The sequence below is a fragment of the Coregonus lavaretus genome, assembly GCF_964263955.1.
Source record: "Coregonus lavaretus genome assembly, chromosome: 23".
Classification (NCBI taxonomy): Eukaryota; Metazoa; Chordata; class Actinopteri; order Salmoniformes; family Salmonidae; genus Coregonus; species Coregonus lavaretus.
Genome location: NC_140010.1, coordinates 40,427,093 through 40,448,983, shown reverse-complemented (window position 1 = coordinate 40,448,983; position 21,891 = coordinate 40,427,093).

Sequence of the window (21,891 nt, the reverse complement as noted above, 5' to 3'; positions counted from 1 at the left end):
CCGAAAGAGGCGAGCGAACTCCCCGTAGTTGTCCAACTAAATTCAAGGTTTTTGGGCAAATTCCTTGGCAATAAGCCTCGAAAGGAGATCAGAGAGGAAGACTGCATGTTCTAGGGCCTCGTTTGAGAAATATTAACATCCTCCTCATGACACCCAAGCACACCAATGCATATAATCTAATAGAAACCCTGAAATGCAAGGAACTCCAGCTTCTATCAAAGGAGATTTACATTTTAGTCATTTAGCAGACTCTCTTATCCAGAGCGACTTACAGTTAATGCATTCATCTTAAGATAGCTAGGTGGGACAACCACATATCTCAGTCATAGTAAACACATTTTTCCTCAGTAAAGTAGCTATAAGCAAAGTCAGTGCTAGTAGGGGGGAAAAAGTCAAGTGCGAATGTTAGCTCACGAAAGGCATTTATTTAAAAAAATGTGTGGGAGGGGGGAGGAGTTTTTTTTTGAAGAGGTAGGGTTTCAGATGTTTTCGGAAGATGGCCAAGGACTGCTGTCCTAGCTTCATGGGGAAGCTGGTTCCACCATTGGGGTGCAAGGACAGAGAAGAGCGTTGACTGGGCTGAGCGGGAGCTGTCCTCTCATAGGGGTTGGGAGGGTGAAGGGACCAGAGGTGGCAGAATAGAGTACTCGGGTTGGGGTGTAGGGTTTGGCCATAACCTGAAAGTAGGGAGGGGCAGTTCCTCTTGCTGCTCCATAGGCAAGTAACATGGTCTTGTAGTGGATGCGAACCAGTGGAGTGTGTGGAGTAGCAGGGTGATATGGGAGAACACAAGGCGGGCTGTGGCATTCTGGATTTGCAGGGGTTTGATGGCACAAGCAGGGAGCCCAGCCAACAGCGCGATGCAGTAGTCAAGACAAGAGATGACAAGTGCCTGGATTAGGACATGCGGCGCTTCCTGTGTGAAGTAGGGTCGTACTCTACGGATGTTGAAGAGCACACGTGTCAAACTCATTCCACGGAGAGTGTCTGCGGGCTTTCGGTCCGCCCTTGTACTTGATTTGATGAATTAAGGTAACTTATTAGTAAGGAACTCTCCTCGCCTGGGTGTATAGGTCTTCACTGAAATGAAAAACCAAAAATCCACAGACATTCGTCCTCCGTGGAATGAGTTTGACACCCCTGTTGTAGAGTATGAACCTGCAGAAGCAAGTTGATGTTTGCATAGAACAACAGGGTGTAATCCAGGGTCATGCCAAGATACTTGGCGCTCGGAGAGGTCACTGTGGAGTTGTCAACCGTGACTGAGAGGTCTTGGAGCGTGCAGGCCTTCCCCGGAAGGAAGAGCAGCTCCGTCTTGTCAAGGTTGAGCTAGAGGTGGTTGGCCGACATCCAAGCTAAGATACAGTGGGGGAAAAAAGTATTTAGTCAGCCACCAATTGTGCAAGTTCTCCCACTTAAAAACATGAGAGAGGCCTGTAATTTTCATCATAGGTACACGTCAACTATGACAGACAAAATTAGAAAAAAAAATCCAGAAAATCACATTGTAGGATTTTTTATGAATTTATTTGCAAATTATGGAGGAAAATAAGTATTTGGTCAATAACAAAAGTTTCTCAATACTTTGTTATATACCCTTTGTTGGCAATGACACAGGTCAAACGTTTTCTGTAAGTCTTCACAAGGTTTTCACACACTGTTGCTGGTATTTTGGCCCATTCCTCCATGCAGATCTCCTCTAGAGCAGTGATGTTTTGGGGCTGTCGCTGGGCAACACGGACTTTCAACTCCCTCCAAAGATTTTCTATGGGGTTGAGATCTGGAGACTGGCTAGGCCACTCCAGGACCTTGAAATGCTTCTTACGAAGCCACTCCTTCGTTGCCCGGGCGGTGTGTTTGGGATCATTGTCATGCTGAAAGACCCAGCCACGTTTCATCTTCAATGCCCTTGCTGATGGAAGGAGGTTTTCACTCAAAATCTCACGATACATGGTCCCATTCATTCTTTCCTTTACACGGATCAGTCGTCCTGGTCCCTTTGCAGAAAAACAGCCCCAAAGCATGATGTTTCCACCCCCATGCTTCACAGTAGGTATGGTGTTCTTTGGATGCAACTCAGCATTCTTTGTCCTCCAAACACGACGAGTTGAGTTTTTACCAAAAAGTTATATTTTGGTTTCATCTGACCATATGACATTCTCCCAATCCTCTTCTGGATCATCCAAATGCACTCTAGCAAACTTCAGACGGGCCTGGACATGTACTGGCTTAAGCAGGGGGACACATCTGGCACTGCAGGATTTGAGTCCCTGGCGGCGTAGTGTGTTACTGATGGTAGGCTTTGTTACTTTGGTCCCAGCTCTCTGCAGGTCATTCACTAGGTCCCCCCGTGTGGTTCTGAGATTTTTGCTCACCGTTCTTGTGATCATTTTGACCCCACGGGGTGAGATATTGCGTGGAGCCCCAGATCGAGGGAGATTATCAGTGGTCTTATATGTCTTCCATTTCCTAATAATTGCTCCCACAGTTGATTTCTTCAAACCAAGCTGCTTACCTATTGCAGATTCAGTCTTCCCAGCCTGGTGCAGGTCTACAATTTTGTTTCTGGTGTCCTTTGACAGCTCTTTGGTCTTGGCCATAGTGGAGTTTTGAGTGTGACTGTTTGAGGTTGTGGACAGGTGTCTTTTATACTGATAACAAGTTCAAACAGGTGCCATTAATACAGGTAACGAGTGGAGGACAGAGGAGCCTCTTAAAGAAGAAGTTACAGGTCTGTGAGAGCCAGAAATCTTGCTTGTTTGTAGGTGACCAAATACTTATTTTCCACCATAATTTGCAATTAAATTCATAAAAAATCCTACAATGTGATTTTCTGGAAAAAAAAATCTCAATTTGTCTGTCATAGTTGACGTGTACCTATGATGAAAATTACAGGCCTCTCTCATCTTTTTAAGTGGGAGAACTTGCACAATTGGTGGCTGACTAAATAATTTTTTTCCCCACTGTATCTGCCAGGCATGCATAGATGCGTGTCACCACCTGGGTGTCAGAAGGGGGAATAGAAAAGTAGTTAAGTGTCATCCACATAGCAATGATAGGAGAGACCATGTAAGGATATGATGGAGCATGGGTGTCAAACTCATTCCTTTTTTCCTTTCAATTAAGCCCTAGACAACCAGGTGTGGGGAGTTCCTTACTAATTAGTGACCTTAATTCATCAATCAAGTACAAGGGAGGAGCGAAAACCTGCAGACACTCAGCCCTCCGTGGAATGGGTTTGACACCTGTGGTGTATATAGAGAAGAGGAGAGGGCCTAGAACCGAGGGCTGGTGGACACCAGTAGTGAGAGTACATGGTGCAGACACAGATCCTCTCCACGTCACCAGGTAGGAGCGGCCTGCCAGGTAGGATGCAATCCAAGAGTGTGCAGAGCCTGAGACGCTCGGCTCTGAGGGGATGGAGAGAGGAGGATCTGATGGTTCACGGTGTCGAAGGCAGCAGATAGATCTAGGAGGATGAACATAGAGGAGAGAAAGTCATCTTTGGCAGTGCGGAGAGCCTCCGTGACACAGAGGAGAGCAGTCTCGGTTGAGTGAACCTTCTTGAAGCCTGACTGGTTAGGGCCAAAAATATTGTTTTGAGAGAGATAGCGAGAGAGTTGGTCAGAGAGTTGGTCAGAGACAGCACGCTCAAGTGTTTTGGAAAGAAAAGAAAGAAGGTATACCGGTCTGTAGTTTAAAGTCAGAGGGGTCGAGTGTTGGTTTCTTGAGGAGGGGAGTTACCATTTAAGTCAGAGGGGACGCAGCCAGTGGACAGGGATGAGTTGATGAGGGAAGTGAGGAATGGGAGAAGGTCTCCAGAGATGGTCTGGAGAAGGGAGGAGGGGATGGGGTGGAGCAGGCAGGTTGTCAAACCTCACTAGTCACAGGATTTCATCTGGAGAAAGAGGTAAAGGCGTAGGGTAGTTCTGTGTGAGTGAGACCAGTAGACTCAATAGGCTGAGCGGATGTCGTCAATCTTCTTTTCAAAGTGGTTGACAAAGTCGTCCACAGAGAGGGAGGAGGGGGTGGAGGATTAAGGAGGGAGGAGAAGGTGGAAAATAGTTTCCTAGGGTTAGAGGCAGAAGCTTGAAATATAGAGTGATAGAATGTGGATTTAGTAGTGGATACAGAGGAAGAGATGGTAGAGAGGAGGGAGTGAAAGGATGATAGGTCCTCCAGAAGTTTAGTTTTCCTCAATTTTCGCTGCCCGCAGCCCTGTTCTGTAAGGTCGCAATGAGTCACTCAGCCACGGAGCAGGAGAGGAGGGCCGAGCCAGCCGGGAGGAAAGGCGACAGTGCGAATCATAGGATGCGGAAGGGAGGAGAGTAGGGTCGAAGAGGCAGAATCAAGAGACAGGAGGGAGAAGGATTTAGCAGAAGGGAGAGATGATAGGATAGAAGAGGAGAGAGTAATGGGATAGAGCGAGTGAAGATTGCGACTGCGCATGACCATCTGGGTAGGGGCTAAGTGGGTAGGGTTAGAGGAGAGGGAGACAGAAAAGGAAACAAAGTAGTGATCCGAGACCTGGAGGGGGTTGCAGTGAGATTAGTAGGTGAACAGCATCTAGTAAAGATGAGGTCAAGCGCATTGCCTGCCTGTGAGTGGGAGGGGACTGGGAAAGGGTGAGGTCTAAAGAAGAAAGGAGTGTAAAGAAAAAGAGGCAGACGTCTTGAGGTTGTAGTTGCCAAGTACAATGAGCGGTGAGCCATCGTCAGGAAATGAGCTTATCAAGGTGTCAAGCTCATTGAGGAACTCTAAGGGCACCTGGTGGGTGAGAGATGACAACAATGTTAAGCTTGAGTGGACAAGTGAGTGAGGGAGAAATAGAAAATCTCCACTTAGGAGAAATTAGCCCTTAGCCACCCCCGCAACGACCAGATGCTCTCTGACTATGAGAGAGGCCCGGTTCCCCGATAGTGATTGAACTTAGGCTTACGAGTGTTTTAACTCTGCATCTTTCCTACAATGGCTGAAGATGTAACATGCGTTTCCCAAAACACCACGCAGAGAGAAAGGTCGCTAAGTGTGTCCTTTGAGCATGTGTCGATACAGATGGGATCGAAAGAAAGGGAATGCTGCTCTCGAATCAGCTTTCTCCATTCATATTTTTCCTTAACGTTAGAATTATTTCACCATATTGACGATGGATCAGCTCCTAGAGAGATATTACCATCTACGGCAGCAAATATTTGAATGCTTACCCAATAAAATGCATTAAATCACTGATTTGGCACATCATTTTGCACGTTAGGCTACATATCATGAAATATATTGAGCCAAGAGTGTGCAAAGCTGTCATCAAGGCAAAGGGTAGCTACTTTGAAGATTCTAAAATATAAAATATATTTTGATTTGTTTAACACTTTTTTGGTTACTGTCACGGTCGTCGAGGAGTGAAGGAGACCAAGGCGCAGCGTGTGAAACGAACATGGTACTTTATTTAGTTAAAGCACAAAAAACAAGAAACACGACTAGTGAAGTCCACAGTCAACCTGACTGAAAACGGAAACAATAACCCACAAACCCCACAGGAAAACATACAGAAATAAATATGGCTCCCAATCAGAGATAACGAGCCGACAGCTGACACTCGTTACCTCCGATTGGGAGTCATTGACCAAACCTAGAAAATCACCACTTTGACACCCAACATAGAACAAAACCACATAGACTGCACACACCCTGGCTCAACATAATGAGTCCCAGAACCAGGGTGTGACAGTACCCCCCGCTAAAGGCGCGGACTGCGACCGCGCCTCAAAACCCCCAAACAGGGGAGGGCTGGGCGGGCATACCTCCTCGGTGGCGGTTCTGGCTCCGGCCTAGACCACCACCCCACCATAGTCACTACCCGCTTACGTAGGTTCCTCCAAATGACCCCCACCGGTTTAAGGGGCAGCACCGGACTAAGAGGCAGCACCGGACTAAGGGGCAGCACCGGACTAAGGGGCAGCACCGGACTAAGGGGCAGCACCCGACTAAGGGGCAGCACCAGACTAAGGGGCAGCACCGGACTAAGGGGCAGCACCAGGATAAGGGGCAGCACCTGACTCAATGGCGGATCCTGGCTGGCTGGCTCTGGCGGATCCTGGCTGGACGGCTCTGGCGGATCCTGGCTGAACGGCTCATGGCTGGCTGAAGGATCTGGCTGCTCATGGCTGGCTGACGGATCTGGCTGCTCATGGCTGGCTGACGGATCTGGCTGCTCATGGCTGGCTGACGGATCTGGCTGCTCATGGCTGGCCGACGGATCTGGCTGATCCGGTCTGGCCGAAGGCTCTGGCTGATCCTGTCTGGCGGAAGGCTCTGGCTGATCCGGTCTGGCGGAAGGCTCTGGCTGATCCGGTCTGGCGGAAGGCTCTGGCTGATCCGGTCTGGCGGAAGGCTCTGGCTGATCCTGTCTGGCCGAAGGCTCTGGCTGATCCTGTCTGGCGGAAGGCTCTGGCTGATCCTGTCTGGCGGAAGGCTCTGGCTGATCCTGTCTGGCGGAAGGCTCTGGCTGATCCTGTCTGGCGGAAGGCTCTGGCTGATCCTGTCTGGCGGAAGGCTCTGGCTGATCCGGTCTGGCGGAAGGCTCTGGCTGATCCTGTCTGGCGGAGAGCTCTAGCGGCTCCGGTCTGGCGGACGGCTCTGAAGGCTCATGGCAGACGGGCGGCTTTGCAGGCTCAGTACAGACGGGCAGTTCAGACGGCGTTGGGCAGACGGACAGTTCAGACGGCGTTGGGCAGACGGGCAGTTCAGGCGCCGTTGGGCAGACGGGCAGTTCAGACGGCGTTGGGCAGACGGACAGTTCAGGCGCCGTTGGGCAGACGGGCCGTTCAGACGGCGTTGGGCAGACGGACAGTTCAGGCCCCGTTGGGCAGACGGCCGACTCTGGCCGTCTGAGGCGCATCGTAGGCCTGGTGCGTGGTGCCGGAACAGGAGGTACCGGCCTGAGGACACGCATCTCAGGGCTAGTGCGGGAAGCAACAACAGGACGCACAGGACTCTGGGGACACACAGGAGGCTTGGTGCGTGGTGTATGCACTGGTGGTAAAGGGCTGGAGACACGCACCATCGAGCCAGTGCGTGGAGGAGACACAGGGCTCTGAAGACGCACAGGAAACCTGGTGCGTGGTGTAGGTACTGGTGGTACTGGGCTGGAGCGAGGAGGTGGCGCCGGAAATACCGGCCCGTGCAGGCGTACTGGCTCCCTTGAGCACTGAGCCTGCCCAACCTTACCTGGGTTGATGCTCCCCGTCGCCCGACCAGTACGGGGAGGTGGAATAACCCGCACCGGCCTATGTGGGCGAACCGGGAACACCATGCGTAAGGCTGGTGCCATGTACGCCGGCCCGAGGAGACGCACTGGTGACCTGCTGCGTGGGACCGGCCTCATGACATCCGGCTCAACACTCAATCTGGCCCGGCCGATACGTGGAGCTGGACTGTACCGAACCGGGCTATGCCTGCGTACAGGAGACACCATGCGCTCAACTGCGTAACACGGTGTCTGCCCGTACTCTCGCTCTCCACGGTCAGTCCAGGGAGTAGGCGCAGGTCTCCTACCTGACTTCGCCACACTCCCTCTTAGCCCCCCCCCAAGAAATTCTTGGGTAGTACCCACAGGCTTCCAGTCTTGCCTCCGTGCTGCCTCCTCATATCGCCGCCTCTCGGCTTTAGCTGCCTCCAGCTCTTCCCGAGGACGGCGATATTCTCCCGGTTGTGCCCAAGGTCCCTTACCATCCAGAATCTCCTCCCATGTCCATGAATCCTTTATGGGTGGATATAAATCCTGTGTAGGTGGATCCTGTTGCTCCTGGACGCGCTGCTTGGTCTTTCTTTGGTGGGTTATTCTGTCACGGTCGTCGAGGAGTGAAGGAGACCAAGGCGCAGCGTGTGAAACGAACATGGTACTTTATTTAGTTAAAGCACAAAAAACAAGAAACACGACTAGTGAAGTCCACAGTCAACCTGACTGAAAACGGAAACAATAACCCACAAACCCCACAGGAAAACATACAGAAATAAATATGGCTCCCAATCAGAGATAACGAGCCGACAGCTGACACTCGTTACCTCCGATTGGGAGTCATTGACCAAACCTAGAAAATCACCACTTTGACACCCAACATAGAACAAAACCACATAGACTGCACACACCCTGGCTCAACATAATGAGTCCCAGAACCAGGGTGTGACAGTTACTACATGATTCCATATGTGTTATTTCATAGTTGTAATGTCTTCACTATTATTCTAAAATGTAGAAAATAGTAAAAATAAAGAAAAACCCTTGAATGAGTAGGTGTGTCCAAACTTTTGACTGGTACTGTATATATTTACAAAATGACCAAGTAGGTGACCTGGAAGGCAAAACAAATCAAAATGACATATTCATGTAAGAAATGGTCTGATATCAAACTCTTGGTTCAGACCTCTAGAAGACATGTTACACAAACAGTGAATCCAATACAATTATCTTCTCAATAATAGATAATCAGTATCTCCCACCCTCCTAGGAGTCTTAACATGTTCGATGCCAATGTATCTCAAAGAACTGATGTTGTGACGAGCCTCAATGAAATGCGCAGCCACAGGGTTTCTCTGGTGAAGGGTCCTGATATTACTCCTGTGTTCTGCTATCCTTGTTTTCAGAGCTCGTTTCGTTTTTCCTACATAGCATAGACCACAAATGCACTTGATCAGGTATATCACATTTTTTGTGGAACATGTAATCATGCCCTTAATCTTAATGGCCTTGCCCGTAATAGCTAACCAAACAAAAACATTTTTACATTTTTACAATACGTGTTTGTGCTGTCATGTGCATTAGTAGCACAATTTCTAATTTATTTACATTTGTTTTTACAGTTGAAGTCGGAAGTTTATATACACCTTAGCCAAATACATTTAAACTCAGTTTTTCACAATTCCTGACATTTAATCCTTGTAAAGATGTCCCGTCTTCGGTCAGTTAGGATCACCACTTTATTTTAAGAATGTGAAATGTCAGAATAATAGTAGAGAGAATTATTTATTTCAGCTTTTATTTATTTGATCACATTCCCAGTGGGTCAGAAGTGTACATACACTCAATTAGTATTTGGTAGAATTGCCTTTAAATTGTTTAACTTGGGTCAAATGTTTCGGGTAGCCTTCCGCAAGCTTCCCACAATAAGTTGGGTGAATTTTGGCTCATTCCTCCTGACAGAGCTGGTGTAACTGAGTCAGGTTTGTAGGCCTCCTTGCTCGCACACGCTTTTTCCAATTCTGCCCACACATTTTCTATAGGATTGAGGTCAGGGCTTTGTGATGACCACTCCAATACCTTGACTTTGTTGTCCTTAAGCCATTTTGCCACAACTTTGGAAGTATGCTTGGGGTCATTGTCCATTTGGAAGACCATTTGCGACCAAGCTTTAACTTCCTGACTGATGTCTTGAGATGTTGCTTCAATATATCCACATAATTTTCCATCCTCATGATGCCATCTATTTTGTGAAGTGCACCAGTCCCTCCTGCAGCAAAGCACCCCCACAGCTTGATGCTGCAACCCCAGTGCTTCACGGTTGGGATGGTGTTCTTCGCCTTGCAAGCATCCCCTTTTTCCTCCAAACATAACAATCGTCATTATGGCCAAACAGTTCTATTTTTGTTTCATCAGACCAGAGGACAGTTCACCAAAAAGTGTACAATATTTGTCCCCATGTGCAGTTGCAAACCGTAGTCTGGCTTTTTTATGGGGGTTTTGGAGCAGTGCCTTCTTCCTTGCTGAGCACCCTTTCAGGTTATGTCGATATAGGACTTGTTTTACTGTGGATATAGATACTTTTGTACCTGTTTCCTCCAGCATCTTCACAAGGTCCTTTGCTGTTGTTCTGGGATTTATTTTCAGTTTTCGCACCAAAGTACATTAATCTCTAGGAGACAGAATGCGTCTCCTTCCTGAGCGGTATGAAGGCTGCGTGGTCCCATGGTGTTTATACTTTTGTTTGTACAGATGAACGTGGTACCTTCAGGCGTTTGGAAATTGCTCCCAAGGATGAACCAGACTTGTGGAGGTCTACAATTTTTTTTCTGAGGTCTTGGCTGATTTCTTTAGATTTTACCATGATGTCAAGCAAAGAGGCACTGAGTTTGAAGGTAGGCCTTGAAATACATACACACGTACACCTCTAATTGACTCAAATGATGTCAATTAGCCTATCAGAAGCTTCTAAAGCCATGACATCATTTTCAGAAATTTTCCAAGCTGTTTAAAGGCACAGTCAGCTTTGTGTATGTAAACTTCTGACCCACTGGAATTGTGATACAGTGAATTCTAAGTGAAATAATCTGTCTGTAAAGAATTGTTGGAAAAATTAATTGTGTCATGCACAAAGTAGATGTCCTAACCGACTTGCCAAAACTATAGTTTGTTAACAAGACATTTGTGTAGTGGTTGAAAAACAAGTTTTAATAACTCCAACCTAAGTGTATGTAAACTTCCGACTTCAACTGTAAATACACAGGGGATAATGGGGAAAAATGGGAGCCACCTGGTGGAGGGTGGAGACAAGCACAAGACAGGTGAAACAGATCAGGGTGTGACACCTAGAGAGGAAAACTATGAAGACAGACAGACAGATAATAGTCAGGGATGTTTAATTGTAATAAAATGAAGCCTGTTTCTTTGTGATGTCTGTCCTCAGATATGGAGCGCTGTGAAAGCCTGTCTGCAGATGAAGAGGTCCCAGTGAATGTCCCAAGAGACTGATGGCACATCCTTGTATGCCGTGGGTTGAATGTGTACTTATGTTAGCAAATGTTGTATCCAACAATACAGTTAAAAGTCACACACAGTGTAGGCTACACACTTATTACATCTGTAGCAGGCCAATCCTTCTCCTGGAGGTATGCTGGGTGTGCAGGCTTCTGTTCCAGCCCAGCACTAACACAACTGATTCAATTTATCAAACCTAATGAGTTGATAATACTGTGTATTATTGCTGGGCTGGAATATAAGTCTGCTCACCAGTAGATCAGGGAGTGGAGCAAGGTTGGCCACCTCTGGTATGGACTTTTTTGTTCACCCAAAATTATGCTTTAGTAATAATAGCCCACTTACTAAGATGTCTAACTTTTACCAACAAGATAGATTATTTGTACATTTTGAAATTATATTTCAATGTTTATCCATCGAAGTGAATAAACATTATTCAAGATGAACTTGTGTCAATGTTCATTAATTACAGATCACAATTCTGCAATAAAAAGGTGTTAAGGGGATCTGTCTCTAATTTATCTGTGTTGCTTTCTCAAATTAACATGACCTATTTGTCCAGATGTGAGCTCTTCAAATCAGTTTTATTTGATTGTCACTCTGTCTCAGGATATCAGCCAGGTGAACCCATTTTTCAGCTGCTTATCATAATGGCATGCATCACCAATGAAGCCATAGGCCTACATAACTGGCCTAATGGGTATGTGCAATCAACATGCCCCTTGTGCCCCTGATAGGCCTACATCTAATTTCAGATAGTCTACAGTAGCCTAGACAAGATGTAAGATAAATGTAAACTGAACGATTTAGCAGCTTGCTTAGTTCAAATTAACAGACTCATTTATTCAACATGAACAGCAAGACGATTTCGAGGTAAGAAGTGCTTGTGTTTCCCAATAGCTTGCTGGAATAGGCTACTGAGGATGGGGTCATAATTTCAATCACTGATTGAAATATTAATATGTATATGAACTGAATATGCTTGTCAACAACAGCCAGTGTTTATTTTTTTGGGAAATGTTTTACCTGTAGCCTAATCTGACTACTGTTACCTGTAATGAATACTCAGGGAGAAAAAGGTGTAGTCACGCGCAGAGTGCGGCAGGTGTTTATTTCGCCTTCGCTGGTAAAGTTGTCACGACAAGCGCGTGTGCTGCTCTCTCTCCTCTCGCTCACGTGACTCAGCCAATAGCTGTACCACAGATAGAACACTTAAACAAATATTTGGCTGTAGTGTTCTCTCAACACACACACACACACACACACACACACACACACACCTCCGGCCCTCCCTACCACTCACTTACTCAGTAACAGCCTGCTCACTGCCTGACAGTCAGCAGCAAGTCACAGTGAAATATACATGTGTAAGAGAAATGCCAAGGCGGCCGCGGTGCAAATTAAAAATATCCCCCCAAAAAACAGCCCAGCGACATCGTTTTCAAAGTAGCCCAATTTTGCTCAAAAATCGTGGACATGGCAACCCTGACAGGAACTAATGACAGGCGGAACTATGTTTCATGAATGGTAAATTTTCAAGCAAATGTAACAGGTCAAAGAATTACAGATTTTTGCAACCGTTCATTTTCTATTTTTTATTTTCTTTTGTGAGTTGATTTCACCAAAATATTGTATTGTTCAGCATTTCGTGTAGTTTACAGATATTGGGAGAGTTAGTTGTGTAAGTGCGCCCTCTAGAGTGTTGGTTTGGTTATATGCGGAGGGGTCTCATGCTTTTCTCAGTCTGCATTGTACTCGACTGAGAGAGGTATGTGTTCACTTCGGCGTGATATAAACTTGATATACCTGTTAAAACTAAAACGTTTCAGTGCACATAGTAACTTGTATGTATATTATATGATGAGTGTACGTACATTTAATCAAGCTGTGTCGTGAATTTAGCTGTTTTTGAGAGTTTGAGAAATTGCTAACTTAGCTAACCTCGTGTTTTGTTTAGCTGTAAGTTAGCAATCGTCATTCTATCCTCTTGTGTTGAAGCCCACGTTGTTCTTTTTATGTTAGGCGGATTCTGGTCGAGGGTAGAGTTTTGAACATTTTCTCTCCTTGATGTTGAACAGGTATGTATTCCCTATATCAGGTAAAAAATATGTGTTCATTTAAAATGTTTTCATGTATTGATTAGTGTTTAATGGCACTGAAAAGCTCAAATGTGAAGGATTACATGTTGCTTCGTGCATATTACTGTATGTATTACCTATTTGAAAGATGGTTTATGTCATGTTGCACAGTATTAATGTAAAGGCTAAAAGCTCAGAGTTTTTGGCAGAGATAACATGCAATATGACACATACATAAGATATACACCAGATGCGATGTTTATTTTCCAATTATGTTGTATTTTATTCCTTGGATTTTTGAATGTGATTATATGCAGTCTGCATTGTACTCGACTGAGAGAGGCGGATTCTGGTCGAGGGTAGAGTTTTGAACATTTTCTCTCCTTGATGTTGAACAGATTGAGAGAGTTGTACACAATAAAGTGCCTTCAAGTACGCCAGTGTCTTGTCTTCAGTGCACCGGAACACAACGCAGTAGTCGGCAACGAGCAGACCGCGCCGGCTACACAAACATCTGCTCCTCACCTGATTGGTTAGCGGTGGACGGATGAAATGTACATAAAGAAGAGCAGAAAGTTCTATATCGTGGAGCTCCGCCCCATAGGGGAGCTCTGCTCCTAGTGGTTTACCCTCTGCCCTAAGGCAGAACAGCCTGAAGCAAATTTATGCACACACCTGCAGCCAATGGGAGCACAGGTGCCCCTATAAAAGGGGACACATCCCCTCACTCAGCCTCCCTTTTATCTTCAGCGACTGGACGACTAGACTGAAGAAGCCAAGAAGAGAAGAAGACTCAGGAAGAAATCGCCGTCGATGATCCAGCCATCGACGTCTTCTAAAATGAGCACACCAGGAGATTTTCCACCCCCAAAAGCCCTTTTTAGGGCTCAGTGCCGATGCACCGCCATGACACCTGCGGACCCCCACGACCTTTGTTTCGTGTATTTGGGGCCGCAGCATGCCAAGGAAGGAGCCGGCAATCCCCCGAATTGCGCCTCCTGCGCCCTCCTTCCTATGAAGGAGAGGAAGCAGCGTTGGGCGTTTTTTAGGGAGGATATCCCCCTAGAGGACGTATTGTCTCTTCTCGCCTCTGCTTCAGAGGCGTCGTCGGACAGTGCTGGCTCAGGGGATGATAAGGAGGGAGACGCAGAGATGGATGTTCCAATGGAACAATCCGACCCTCTAGCGCCAACCTTCAAGGCCCCCTTCCCTATGGGGAGTACGAGGTCTGAAGGCTCCTTATGCGAGGACGACACGGCTTCTGTTACGTCAGCAGCCCTGTCCTTCGCAGCGGCCTCTCTGCGTTCGGATTTTCCCGAACTCATTGAGAGAGCCGCCAATCGACTCGACATAGCGCTGCCCCCTGCTCCCCCCCCTGTGGAGGTTGACTTGATGGAGGGCGGTCCCTACTCCAAACCAAGGAAGGCAGCTGAGCCGATGGCTCCGGCTATGCCTTCCCTTGGGAAATATGTCGAGGGCTCGTGGGACACACCCCTGGCGGCGCGTTCGCCGGCCAAGGTGTACATCCCATTCACGAGAGTGGCTGGACGTGAGTGGGCGGCTAAGGGAATCCCTAAGCTCGAGAGCGCCATGGCGGCGTATCTAGTGCCGGGTTCGAGTCCCTGGGCGGCCTCCAAGAAAGCCATCTTACCAGCACAAAAAGACAGATTCACAGCACAGCTGGCTGAAAAGTCTTTCACGCTGGGAGCCCAAACTGTGTCAGCGACTAACAACATCGCTCTCCTCGCGGCCTCCCTATCCCGCCTAACAACGGGTAGGTCAGAGTTGACCAGCGACGAGATTGAAGAGGCGTCCAGGATTTCTGGCGCTATTCTTCACTTGACACAGGCGTCAGCGATATGCGCAGGCCGGTCCATGGCCACCTCGGTGGTCATGGAACGTCACCTCTGGCTGTCAATGACAGCCATGAAGGAGACGGACAGGGCCTCGCTACTGAACGCTCCCGTCTCTAGCGATGGCCTCTTTGGGGTCGCCGTTAAAGAGGCAACGGAACGTTTCGGTAAGCTGGACGAGGAGAAGAAGCACCTGGCTAAACACCTGCCATTGGCAGGCAAGTTTAGCAGGGCCTCAACCAAACCGTCAACCTCCAACGCCCCCAGTAGAACTACAGGGAGGCGACGGGCCAGGCGACAGGCGCCTACCACCGACAGCAGGCGAGCGGGCTCGGCCCCTCCAGCGACGACGGTGGTGGCGACGATCCCGCCGGCGAGAGAGGTCGTCACGAAACCGTCCTGGCAACACCTGAAGGTCAGCCAGAAAAGACGGCACCAATGACGAGACGAGGGGGAGAGGACGGATGACGGCTCGGCGCAAGACGCGACAGAGCCCACTGTTCCCCCCCACCCTACTGTTCAGGGCATGGAGGGAAATGTTTATTGTTGTTGTGTGAATAAAGAGCTGGCTCTCACTGACATTGTCACAAAAGGGCCTGTCTTCCATGACACATTGCAGAGTACTTCACGTCCTATGAATTTCTCTCACCATCCCGAGTGTAGCTCAACCCACCAAGGGTGCGTAGTTGAACACACTCAGGAGAGGAAAGAGAAAAAGGTAGCAAGGCGCAGCCTTAGCTCACCTAATAAAGATATTTTACTACAGACTCCTAGGAGCTCTGTAGTAAAGGTCTCACATAGCAGGCAGCCGTCTCAGTCTAAATATAACATGAAGACGCAGCCGCTAGCTGGGAATGACGCCTTGCTTCAGGCTAACGCCTCAGCCAGCGCAGTTCAGACCCGTGCGACGTTCACGGAGGGCGGGAATACTAGAGTTACAGGTGTAACCAATGCAGTGGCGGCTCCTGAAAAAATTCTCAGGGGGGGCAATTTTTCTGATGATTTAGGTGACCTACACACATTTAAAAAAAGATATGTCCAGCAACAACATGAAGACAGGGGCAGCATATAAGTCAATACCAGAAGCATTTATTGACTGATCTCAAAAGTGTTGGCTTACCAGGGTTGGTGGAGCCCTCAGTTTCATCTTTGCCTCGCAAAGCTAACTCAAACACTCCGTAAAACTTCACACACTGGATTAGCCGGCTGAGGATGTGGCGGTTCTTGCTAATGTCGTAGTAAATATATTTGTTATAGTGAATATGGAATATGATATGTTGAGTAAAATGTTGTGCTAAGATCTATTTAGGTCAGGAGCTGGTTATAAGTTCTGTTCCTATCCAATAACAATGGACAAAAGGGTCCTATCTTGTCAGCCTTGTCAGCAGGTGGCGAAGGACAACACCCACGCCATAGGCCTCTCAGTTCTTCCAACTCACGAGTTCTTGCTCTGAGGACACACACACACACACACACAAACACACACACACACACATCATCACTGTTAAACACACACACACACACACACACACACACACACACACACACACACACACACACACACATCATCACTGTTAAACACACACACACACACACACACACACACAAAAATCCCCTCTCTTAGGCTGAACATTTGAAGACAGAGAACCCGACTCAGAGCCAATGCAACAGTGACAGTAGCCTGGAGGGGACCTCGCCCAACTCATCAGGACCAATCAGAAGATCAGAACTACTAGATTCAACCTACTTCATTTATTGCATAAAATGTCTGCACACAATGTTTCGGGGCTCTCTTCAGATAATAATAATAATAATAATAATAATAATAATAATAATAATAATAATAATATGCCATTTAGCAGACGCTTTTATCCAAAGCGACTTACAGTCATGCGTGCATACATTTTTGTGTATGGGTGGTCCCGGGGATCGAACCCACTACCTTGGCGTTACAAGCGCAGTGCTCTACCAGCTGAGCTACAGAAAGTGGATACTCATGGATGCGCATCGCAATTGTAAAATGTCAACACAATTGGAGACACCACGTCATTTTTGGAGACATGTTATTGACAGTAAACTATTGTAGATGCGACTGCTAACTAAATAAAACATTTTAGCTGGCTAGCTAATCATCTTAGCTAAATGTGGGGCAAACAATTCAGTTATTTACCGTTAATTTGAGGGATTGGGGTGAAAGAAATCGAGTTACATAGTGATACTTTACGATATACTGTATTGACAATATCGCAATATTTTAGCGCTAGTTGGCTGTACCTGCACCAAAACACCATTATTGTTCCTTCATAGCTTGTTCTCAATCTTTTCACATTGGGAGCCAATTTGTTTTCAGCACTTTTATTTCCATGACTGATCAAAACTCGTTCTCATGGCTTTCTGATCCCTCTGCAACAGACATATGGTGCGCAATAAAATCACAGTATCGAATCGCAATACGTATAGAATCATGAGACTCGCAATGCATATATGTTATCGTGAGGTCCCTGGCAATTCCCAGCCCAAGTTCATTTGCCACAACAAATCTCTTCGCTAGCAAACGCGATGTCTTCTCCAAAACGGCAATGTGTCTCCAGCAATGTTTACTTTTTTGACGTTCTATGGCATCTCCACTTTCCAAGCATATATGACCACATGTAATATTTTGGTAAGTGATGCAAATAGTGAACTATGTAGGGCCAGGATGTAAAATATATGTAGCTGCAGCAATTTCTCTTATCTGATATGGTAAGTAATGGGGCTTAATGTATAGCTCCCTAAGAGTTTGACGAACGGGTCCGTGCACGCGATTCCAGATATCTTTACCTCTGAATAAACTGCCTTTATTATACCATATCCACCCTGTCCAAAGTCTCTACTTGGTCTCAGTTCTCCAGTAAACTTGTGATTATCAACACTAACCTCATCGTTGTGGCGGCGGACAGCTAGCCTGTATCCCTCATCCAGTTGAGTGGGAATGTTATTTTTTCGTTGGTACCAATTTTTGGAAAATCCTCGGGTGTAGGACTTTCCGCCTTTAGTAGAAACCTGTTGAATTATTAAATTTGGTCTGGGAGGTCCTAATTGTTTCGTTGCCAATTTATCTTCATTTGTTCGCCGACAAAAAGGAACTTCTTTCAAAGACACAATCCGCTCTTTTCTCAGTTACGTTCATGGTTACGTTACGTATGACGAAAGCGCGTAAGTGCAAGCCCTCAGACACCCATAGAGATTGTATTGACAGCTCTGATATTTGAAAAAAATAGATTTTACATGGGAGTCTATGACAGACTTCTGGGCGATTTTCAACCTGACTGAAATCGCCCCAAAAGGGGGGGGAGCCATTTGAAGCACGACTTTAGCCTGATTCGACATTTAGTGGCAGTGTGGCACTGTGGCAGATCAGACGTATAGATTACAACACTGATAACTACTGTTGCCGTGATATAATTTATTAGAAAAAAAATCCCTTCCTTTTCCCGTTTGGCAGTGCGTCGCCCATATCGCCCTATTGAACAGGCCGCCCCTGAACCAATGTATGGACGCCCCCGGCTAATTCAGAACGTAACAATGCCCATTACTCTGAGTGCAGCTCACCACACCCAGAGTGTGCTGTTGAGCAGCCTCATGAGACCAGTGAAAAAGAGGTATTGTGGCGCCACCTTGTGGTACCAGTTAGAGACCACACTTTCCAGACTCTATTGAGTACTGCAGTGGACGGATCTCATGACAAGCAGCAGTCTCAGTCAGACAATGACATGATGACGCAACTGCTATCCGGGGAGAGTGCTCTGTCTCAGGTTAATACCTCAGTCAGCGCAGCTCAAAACCGTGCTGCGTTCACGGAGGGCCGGAATACTAGAGCTACAGACGTAACTGACGTATCAAGGCCTCCGATTCTCTCAGAACGAGCTGATGTTTCCTCTCCCTTTCGAGGGGGGCCCGCCTTGGGCTATTCCACCAACCCAGTGCTGGGGAATAGCGGCGGCAAGGGCCATAGAGGAATACAGGTCCTTCCTACTGGATGCACCACAGCTTCGTGCGCGCCCGCTTTCTCTGCATTGCTGGCAGTGGCAACGAAGCTGTACCCTCTCACGCTGGCTAGAACAGACGTTGCAGAAGGGTTATGCCCTCCAATTCCATCGAACCCCACCCCCGTTCAGGGGAGTGGTGGAGACGGTGATGAAAACGCCGGACAAAGTAGCCGCTCTGATGTCAGAGATTACGGAACTTTTGGCGAAGGAGGCGGTCACAGTAGTTCCCTGGGAGCAAAGGAACAAAGGGCTGTATTCGCCTTATTTCCTAGTGCCCAAAAAGACGGGGGGAGTGAGGCCGATTTTGGATTTACGCACTCTCAACGAGAGCATAACCAAACGACCCTTCCGAATGCTGACGACAAAACGTCTACTGGAATGTGTCCAGAAAGGAGACTTTTGTACAAGCATAGACCTAAAGGACGCGTACTTCCATGTGCCGATACAATCGCGTCACAGGAAGTTTCTGCGGTTCGCCTTTCAAGGGGTGGCGTACGAGTTCACGAGGATGCCATTCGGGTACGCCCTGGCACCTCGAACATTTTCCAAATGTGTAGAGGCGGCATTGGAGCCGCTACGTCGTCAAGGGATAAGGCTATTAGCCTATCTAGACGACCTGCTGGTTCTCGCCCCGTCAGCAGAGCTGGCGATCACTCACACAACACAGACAGTGATTCACCTCACGCGTCTGGGGTTCGCTGTGAATTGGAAAAAGAGCACACCCTGGCCCAGTCATCAGATTGTCTACCTGGGGATACAGCTAGACACTGTAATGATGAGGGCTCGAATCTCGGACCCTCGAAGGGTAGCATTGTTGCTAGCCCTGAGGAAGTGCCGTCCGAATCACACAGTGACGGCGCTATCGATCATGTCACTTTTGGGTCTCATGTCGTCAGCCCACTCTGTGGTCCCGCTGGGACTTCTGCACATGCGCAGAATACAGCGATGGTTCGCCCAACTAAGACTAGACCCAGTGCGTCAACGTCATCGGTTGGTGGTGGTTCCTCTCTCGCTAAGAGCAGACCTGGACTATTGGAGGAACCCGAGCGTTCTCACGCACGGAGTCCCGATGGGCAAGGTGTCATCCTACATTCCAGTATTTACAGATGCCTCTCTGACTGGATGGGGAGGGACATGTCAGACTCAAGCGATAAGAGGTGTATGGCCTCAATCAGGTCGTCACATAAACCTCTTGGAGTTGGAAACGGTTCGACTGGTTTTGACCCACTTCGCGCCTACCCTTCGGGGTCGTGATGTGCTGGTCTGGTCAGACAACCGGACCACAGTGGCCCACATAAATCGCCAGGGAGGGGTCAGGTCTCCTGCCCTCCACCGGGCGGCAGAGGAATTGTGACTGTGGGCTCACAAGCACCTTCGCTCTTTGAGAGCAGCACACATTCCGGGCTACTTGAACGTAGGAGCAGACCTCATGTCAAGAGGGGGTCCTCGAGACGACGAGTGGTGTCTGCATCCGGACATCGTTCTCCGAATTTGGGAACAGTTCGGGAGAGCCGAGGTGGATCTGTTCGCGTCACGCGTGAACGCGCAGTGTCCCCTATGGTTCTCTCTGAGGGAACAGGACGAGCCACCATTGGGAAGAGACGCATTCGCGCACTACCCGTGGCCGAAAGTTCTCCTGTATGCATTCCCTCCGCTGTCTTGCATTCTCCCACTGCTAGCCAGGGTGAGGTCAGAGGAGCTGTCAGTGATACTGATAGCGCCCGATCGCCCGGGGGCTCCGTGGTTTGCGGAGATGAGTCAGATGTTGATTGCGCCACCTTGGCCAATTCCACATCGACGAGACGCGTTGACCCAGGCGGGAGGCTCAATAGGGCAGTGGCCCATAATCGGCCAACCACTAAAGGCTTGGCTCCTGAATGGGACAGGCTGAGGCGCCGTGGGTTATCTGATGCAGTGATCAGAACCATACAAGGTGCACGAGCCGGTTCCACTTCTAGGATGTATACCAGCAGATGGAACGTTTTCTCACGATGGTGTGACACACAGGGCGTAGACCCCATGAACTGTCAGGTGGAGAGTGTGCTCTCTTTTCTGCAGTTTATGTTTGATAAGCAGAAATCGCCCTCCACCATTCGGGTGTTTGCAGCGGCAATTTCAGCTGGTCATGAGGGGTTTGACGGAAAGAACGTGTTCAGTCACCCATTAGTGAAACGTTTCTTATTGGGAACGCGGCGGCTTAGGCCAATGCCTAGAGCCACGCTGCCCCAGTGGGATTTGGCCTTTCTTTGGTTCTCGAAGCGCTATGTAAGTCGCCGTTCGAGCCATTGAATCAAATACCCCTCAAGATGTTGTCTATCAAGACGGCACTGTTGCTCGCCTTGACTACCGCTAAGCGTGTCAGTGATTTGTGTGCCCTGTCGACGAGACCCGACTGCCTTGCCATTAATGGCGATCTGAGCAGAGCGGTGTTACGTCCTAACCCGGCGTTTGTGCCGAAGGTTATTAGCAGTGCATATAGATCACAGACTGTGGAGTTGTGGGCTTTTTCTCCCCCTCCTCATAGGGAGAGGAGTGAGGAAAAGCTTCATTGTCTGTGCCCAGTGCGCGCTTTGGCGTGTTACGTTGAGCGCACAGCAGCGGTTAGGTCATCGCCTCAGCTGTTTGTGTGTCACGGTGCGGCTGCATTAGGTAGACCACTTTCAAAACAGCGATTGTCTCATTGGCTTTGTGAAGGTATTGAGACAGCGTACGAGGCAGCGGGGCGACAACTGCCTCAGGGTATCAGAGCTCACTCCACTCGTGGAGTAGCAGCTTCTACTGCCCTCTTCAGAGGAACAGGGGTAGAGGATATTTGTAGAGCAGCGTCATGGTCGACGCCGTCTCCATTTATCCGTTTCTATCTATTAGATATGTCTTCTAACTCTTTGGCTCGATCTGTACTCAGCGTGGCTGAAGGAAGATCTTGAGTAAGATAGAGAGGGAAAAGCAAGACTGTGGACATGGGTGTCCATCAGGTTCGCTTTGGTTAAGAAGATATATTCTGTTCTATCTATTAGATATGTCTTCTAACTCTTTGGCTCGATCTGTACTCAGCGTGGCTGAAGGAAGATCTTGAGTAAGATAGAGAGGGAAAAGCAGGACTGTGGATATGTGTGTCCATCAGGTCCGCTTTGGTTAGGAAGATATATTCTGTTCTGTCTATTAGATATGTCTTCTAACTCTTT